We start from the raw sequence: 7,774 nt of genomic DNA, 5'->3' as shown, positions 1-7,774 counted from the left end.
TATGCTGATGGTTTTCTGCCTAAGCCTCAGCCCTGAACCAGCCCTGGTTCCCATTAACCCAGAACTGTATATAAGGATTTGGATGTTCACTGTGATGGTTCTTGTTCTTGCTTCTAAATGTTCATGTAGCGAGATGATTTGGTGTATTAGTAAAGTTTGGTTCACCTTCTTTTTCTTCATACACCTGTTCCTTTAGTGAGTTCACATGCTTTCCTGATAGTAGTTTTTTTTTTTTCACTTCTGAATATAGGACTCCATGACAAATACTTTGTGAGCTGGTCTAGTGGTTATGAGTCCCTTCAGCTTTCATTGCCTTTGTTTCTGAGGAGCCTCTGCTTGAAATAGTATCCTTTTCTTTTTCCTGGTTCTTTTTTAAATAATTTTTTTTTTTTTGGTTTTTAGAGACAGGGTTTCTCTGTGTAACTTTGTGCCTTTCCTGGAGCTCACTTGGTAGCGCAGGCTGGCCTCGAACTCACAGAGATCTGCCTGGCTCTGCTTCCCGAGTGCTGGGATTAAAGGCGTGCACCACCAATGCCCAGCAAAATAACATTTTTATTACTCCTTTGAGCATTTCATACAACAAATTTTGATGACATTCACTCTCTACTCCCCCTCATAACTCATCTCAGATCTACCCTTCCTCCCTACCCACCTCACTCGGTGTCCCTTTTTTTGCAGCAGATGTCCTTTGACTCTTACAGTCTCTCTGCCCCCTCTTCCATGATGTTCCTTGGGCCTTAAGTGTGGGAGTTATGCTGTAAATGGATGGGACATCCCCACAGTCAGTTTATCTCTTCATTTTAACTAGTGTGGATTTCTATAATAATATCTGTCTACTACATAAAGAAGCTTCCTTGATGAATGATGATAGCTACATTTATCTGTGAATGTATTTGGAATATATATGTGGAAAAGTATTCAGAATACAGTTATAAATGATATTGGTTTAGGAAAGTGACAGTAGTAGGTTCTCCTCTTGGTTTGAAGCAGAAGTAATTAGCTAGTTTATAGTAACAAGATGGAATCCCTCCTATTTAATGTGCCTTAAATCCAATTAGATGGCTACTCCTGGGATATAAGTGCTGCTATTACACCTCTAGGAATATTTTGCTGGGCTGATCATTTTTGTAGTTCACAGACTTTACAGCTGGGTGGCATATGGATTGCTTTTCTTCATCAGCAGCTCTCATGACTCCTTTGGAAATTGGGAGCTTGTCCCCAGAAATAAAGCTTCCAGGTCAGATCCAGATTGATTCTTCCAAGTCCTGTGTCTGAAGTGTGTGATGTCTTCAGCAATAGGGTCTTACCTTCTTTCTCTGAAAGGCACCAAGGGCAATGGCAAACAATAATCTATAGTGTTGGGGGGGGGGTCTCTCAGTTTCCCCTGACCAATAATTCCTCATGTGTCATACTATATACCTCATTTCTAAGGACTTGCTTAAACTTGAGTCTGTTTATATGTCTAAGGAAAAGATGGGTGGTGAGGAGGTTCTGATGGGTATCAGCATTTTCTACATTGATATCTACTTCTGGAAAGGTCATTGATGCTTTCATATACAATGCAGGACTAATCCCCTCTATCAGGCTTTGTGGTGGGGATTCATCTTCCAATTGAAGTGTGCAATGGTACTTATGGAAGTAAAAACAACCCATCACAATCCAAGTTTTCAATATTCACAACCTCAGAATCTTCCCAATACATCTTCACCCCAATAAGATCCTGCTCTCTTCCAATCATTCCCCTCATTTTAACCGTAGATGCCCTTCAAGGCTGAGATTTAGACTTCCATTATAATTAACTCAATTACATAATGAGAGATTGTGTTTTATTTTGGTAACCCTAGTCCTATGTCTTTAGGAAAGAAGAACGTAGAAGACTTTAGGTTGTTTATTTATATCTGGGGCTAAAGTTGATAAATTTCATCTATGAGCTCATTCTTTTTCCCTTTTACTTTATCAAGAGATGATAGAAACAAAAATCAGCATTATTATATTCCTTAGATTTCCCCAAATGCTCAAAACTGTTACATATATATATAGTCACTAAATTCCTTGATTCTCACAAGTGGTCACTGCGAGGTATCATATGCATTTATCTTGCCTAGTTATTTTAAAAATTCATATGGATGGATTGTCCATGCGTTCCTTATTATCAAGAAGGTCTTTAGAAACTTGGATTGCAGTCACATTAGAGAACTAGTCCCAGAAACCACCACATTTAAAACATTCATTTTTATAACCATTTCTTTAGAAAGACAATACCATTACCTGTATTAGCAGAATTATCTAGGAGAATAAAACAGAGAGAGAGAGAGAGAGAGAGAGAGAGAGAGAGAGAGAGAGAGAGAGAGAGAGAGAGAGATTTCTAAAGGGGAATTTATTAAATTAGCTTACAAGATAGGAGGTAATAGGGTAATCAAACAATAACTGTATTCTGGGGAGACAGAGAGCCAAATAGTGGATCTGTACAAGAAACCTGTCACCTCAGTGACCCCATCTGGCATTAAAAACCAGAATCTGTCTGGGGAGCTCCTAGTATTGAGTCTATATTGGAAGGGAGAAGAATCTGGAATCTGATGTCAATGGAGGCTCCCAGCAGCAGCAGCAGTATGAACAGCAACAGTCACAGACACATTTGCTCAAAAAGAAGACATAAAAGCAGCCACACATACTGCTTTTTTCTTTAAAGCCCTGTTTATCTGGACCACCCACTGCAAAGTGCCACCCACTTCAACAGGTGGGACTTTTTCACTCAGTTAATCCCTTCTGGGAATGTTCTTACAAACACACTGAGAGGTGTCTCCTAAGTGATCCTAAATCCCAACAAATTAAAAGTCAAGACCAGCCATCACAGACCCCATTCCTTCCAGTTTCTCTGTGTACACTTAAGGGTAAAGTAAGTCTTGCAGATAACACTATATAGCTCTTATCTATTTTGTGTGTGTGTCTGTGTCTTTCTGCCACTAAGTGATACTTTGGAGAATTTTATTTGTAGCCAGGGTAACTATGCATGTTTAACAACTACTGGTGTCTTTTGTGAATTAGTCAGAATATTTTTTTGTTATCTAGAGTTCTTACTACATAGGTCTGCCAATGAGCTTTCTAAATCATCCACAAGGTAGTTGCATCTCACAGGTTTTATGACAGCAAGGAAGCATAGTCAGAATTTACACTGTCAGCATGGTTTCCTGGGGCAAACTTGATATTTGCATATCTCCAGTTTGGGATGGAGGACCGGAAGCTGTCAGAAAGGAATGGTGGCTACCCTTAACTAGTCCAAGGATTATTTCTGAGCATGAGAAAAAAATCAGGTCATGAGTCCTGTTCTGGACATGATTTGTGAGATTAAAAGTACCCACAAGGAAAAAATGAAGAGCTAGGGGACAGAAATGGAAGTTTACAGAGTGCAAGGTATTGTAGGGGAAAGTGTAGATGTGGTGAGCTTTACTGAATTAGCTGGGCCTGTGGAAGAGCTTCACTGAATAATACATTGTGGATATGCTAGATCATGAAGGGTTAGGACTGAATAATACATTGTGGATATGCTAGATCATGAAGGGTTAGGACTGAATAATACATTGTGGATATGCTAGATCATGAAGGGTTAGGACTGTAGGCAGTGAAAGAGGGGTGAACAGTGAAGGCATCTCCACATAAATAGCACCACAAAGAATTGGCACATACAGGTTCATAGGTAGGGGTAGAGTGTGTTTGTCTATAAACTCATGGAGAAACCTACAGAAAAGGCCACTGGGTAGAAACCTACAGAAAAGGCCACTGGGTGGTCTCAGGTCATGGCATGGGTATTTCCTGGGGGCAGGGGATGGGTGCAGAGTCTAAAAATAAGATAATTAGAGAAATTGAGCCTTGCTCAGCAAAACAAGCACCATCCCCTCCCTCACACACTGCATGACCGAGAGTGAGCTGCATATTAAATCACCCGGAAAAGGCTCCGAAAAATAGTGATGCCATTGACCATGAGTGTTTTGAATTTAGTGTGGCTAGTGGTCACAAAGGCAGAAAAGCCACAGAGTACTTTGAGTTCACAGGCTTGTGGTAGAGAGGGAGGCTCTCTGGGGTGACAGATTTGAGATAGATCATGTTAATGACAGAATCAACTGTAAGAAGAATGATGGATCACACTAAGCAAAGCTTATAAAAGACATTCACTTGGGGTTCAAGAGTTGGCTCAGAGGTTAAGAGCACTGGTAGCTCTTCTAGAGAACTGGGGTTCAATTCCCAGCACCTACATGGTAGCTCAAGACTGTGACTCCAGTTCCAGGGATTCTGACACCCTCACACAGACATACCTGCAGGCAAAACACTAATTCACACTTTAAAAAAGACATACATTTATGAAGAGTAACACAGAGAGATATGGGCAAGCAGTGTCCATACAAGTACCAGAGAAAGGATAGTGCCTGAGATAGATCCCAGGAGACAAGGCTGGGCAGAGACTACAAGAGCCATCTCAGCATGTAGTCTTTCCAAGAGGGGACAGTGGTGGTGAAAATAGCTGCTATGAAGGTGAAGGGCATAAATTTGTCTTCAGAACAGTCACCAGAGCACAGCTTGGAAGTGACACGGAGTAGAGTAGATGGGTCCCGAATAAGAGATGCTCTGCTACACTTGGAACCTAAACCTAGAAAACAAAAGTTTCAAAGGTAGGAATTAAAAAGTAAATGAAGAAAATGAGATTTCAAAACTAGGAAAGGTTGGTGATGAGTAAGTAAGCTTTCATGAGCAAGACAGGTTCACTCTGCCCCTTTATGGCAAGAGGGTAAGCTTTAAGATGATTAAGTTTGAAAATCAGACTTTGAAGTTTTGAGCTATGACCTGTCTCAGAGGCCTGTGGACACAGGAATGGATGCAGGGCTGCTCAATGTTAATGTCAAGTCCCAACCAGACAATAGTGATTGAGTTTGTGCTACAAAGGTTCTCAGAACAGCCAAGGTTGTGACTGTTCCTGCTTGGCTGTTTCCTGTCCCTCTATAGTATAGAGGGTACGGCATATATGTCTATACCATGGCATTCACAGACAATGCTGCAATCATTGCTTTGGTCACCTCCAACACTGATCTCCACAGTCCCATGTACTTTTTCCTGTGCAACCTGGCCATCATGGATATCATCTGCACCTTCTCCGTGCTGCCCAAGGCGCTGGTTGGCCTAGTATCTGAGGAAAACACCATCTCCTTCAAGGGGTGCATGGCCCAGCTCTTTCTTCTTCCTTGTGTGGTCTGCATCCTCTGAGCTGCTACTGCTCACAGTCATGGCCTATGACCGCTACATGGCCATCTGCCATCCCCTGCACTACAGCTCTAGGATGAGCCCACACCTGTGCGGAATGCTAGCCATGGGTGTGTGGTCCATCTGTGCTCCGAATGCATCTGCCCACACTGGTCTGATAACAAGACTGTGAACAGCATCATGATTCCCATGGCCAATGACTTCCATGGAAGTATCAACTTCTTGCTCACCTTACTGTCCTGTGGCTGAACCATCATCAGCATTCTGCACATGTGATCAGCTGAGGGGAAGCTGGAAACCTTCTCTATCTCTTCTTCACACCTCCCAGTAGTTTCTGCACACTGCTTGTCTAAGCTCTTCCAACTATACCCCACAAAGCAGCAGCGTCTTCAGTGTCATACCCAGTCCTAAGGCTGACCTTGAACCTGCTCATCCACATACTGAGAAATAAGAAGATGATGCTCAAGCTGCTCTGTAGGCCACATTTGCCTTGCTGAGAGTATCTCCATAAATTTCACAGACAGCTATCATAATAAAGAAAATAACCTCAGTCACAGATGATAGACTGTGTTTTTTACTCTGCTGCATTATTTTGGTCACAGGGATGTATGTGCCAGCCATAAATGTCTGGTTTTCAGAAGCACCGGTGACCTCAGTGTAGCTAGAGTTTTCCTGCCTTGCCCACAGTCAGGACAAATCTGTCACCTGCCAGTCCCACAACTGCTCAGACCCAACCAAGTAAACACAGAGGCTTATATTGCTTACAAACGGTATGGCCATGGCAGGTTTCTTGCTAACTGTTCTTATAGCTTAAATTAATCCATTTCCACAAATCTATACCCTGACACATGGCTCGTGGCTTACCGGAATCTTTTCATGCTGCTTGTCAGGGTGGTGGCTGGCAGTGTCTCCTTCTGCCTTCCTGTTCTTTTATTTCTCCTCTCTGTTAGTCCCACCTATACTTCCTGCCTAGCCACGGGCCAATCAGTGTTTTATTTATTGACCAATCAGAGCAACTTGCCATACAGACCATCCCACAGCACAGCCAAGTGTAGACCATCTCAGACACCTGCACTCAGGCCCGTGGTCCTAATCATCCTCTATGCAGACCTGCTGGGTAAAGCCACGATGAACCTGAGAACGAACTCCCACAGAACATACAGAACATCCTACAGCACCTCAGGGTCCTGACACATGTTCTCCCATCTAGGTAAGCATCCCAGGATGACATCACCCCAGAGCTTGGCTTTGCTCAGCTCAGCCTTCGCTTACTTACCACTACTCCTTTTCATTGTTCAAAAGGCCAGTGTCCCTCTTTCCCAATGACTCACACTGTTGGTGGATTAGTTGACTTTTCTCCTTGCTTTGACAAAATAGCTGACACATGCAACTTTACAAAGGTCTTATTTTGGGCTCACAGTTTGAAGGTACAGTCCACCATGGCAGAAAAAACATGGTGGCAGAAATGTCAAGTAGATACATGGCATCCACATCAGAGAGCAAAGAATGTTCACACTCAGCTAGCTTTCTCTTTTGCACATAGTCTGGAACTCTAGCCCATGGAATAGCGATGCCCCGTGGTTAGGGCAGGACTTCCCACCTTAACTAACCTAATCTAGATAGTTGCTCATTGACTACCAAGAGACGTGTCTCTTTGGGGATTCTAGGTGCTGTCAAGTTGGCAATCAAATTATCCATCACAAGAGGGTAATTAACCGTCTGCTCTTCACATCTTCTCCCTCCCTCAATACATTGCCATGTTCTATTCTTCAGAATCCTCCACATACCATGCCCCAGCCTTCCTTCATCAGGCAAAAATGACCTGTCACTGTGCCTCCTGGAGCTCCGGCTCCCTGGTTACTCCTCATTCTATCTGGACCTTGCTCAGCCAGTACCTAATTCTAGCCCAACTTCTTAGTATGTGTAGCTAATCCCATCTCCAACCTACGTATCTGCATAGTGACACAACTCTTTGCCCACTTTTTAATTCCTGTGATGTTGGCAACTGTGTCATGCTGGTGTCTCCGAAATGGATATTTATCCCAGGAATGGCCCTTTGTCCATGGAGGAGGCACCAAACAGTCACCCTGGGCAGAGTGCCTGATGCTGTGCCACTCTGACCTGTGTATCTAACAAGTAAGTGACTGGGTCTCTCACAGGCTTTATCTGCGGGGTTCTTTGGTGACAGTTGGTTGTAACTCAGATTTCAGTTGTCCAGGTGACTGGGCAGGACCAGAATCAGCACCATTTATGCAGCAGTTTGTGATCTCAACACTGAAGTTCTCTTTCATACTCACTTGTTCTTTTTACCTTTTGAGATCCCTCTACCTAATTTTCACATGTCAGGGTTGACACACAAACCATCACCATCACCAGCCTGGAATCCATGTCTCATTATAGCCCTAGAATTACCTTGGTATTCTCAACATTGCTGTGGGACCTACCTGAACTGCTCCCTCCAGAGCTTCCAGTCCTAAAACAGCCAGCCACCAGCTCACTCCCTTCATACACATAGAAAGGTCCC

At 43.2% G+C, this 7,774-nt stretch overlaps 1 pseudogene; it reads left to right on the top strand.

The window, feature by feature from the left end:
- Positions 1-4,888: 4,888 nt before the first annotated feature.
- On the top strand, positions 4,889-5,747 carry LOC114692224 (annotated as a pseudogene).
- Positions 5,748-7,774: the final 2,027 nt, after the last annotated feature.

This window comes from Peromyscus leucopus, chromosome 1 (assembly GCF_004664715.2).
Source record: "Peromyscus leucopus breed LL Stock chromosome 1, UCI_PerLeu_2.1, whole genome shotgun sequence".
Classification (NCBI taxonomy): domain Eukaryota; kingdom Metazoa; phylum Chordata; class Mammalia; order Rodentia; family Cricetidae; genus Peromyscus; species Peromyscus leucopus.
This window is presented reverse-complemented; position numbering and strand designations above follow the sequence as displayed.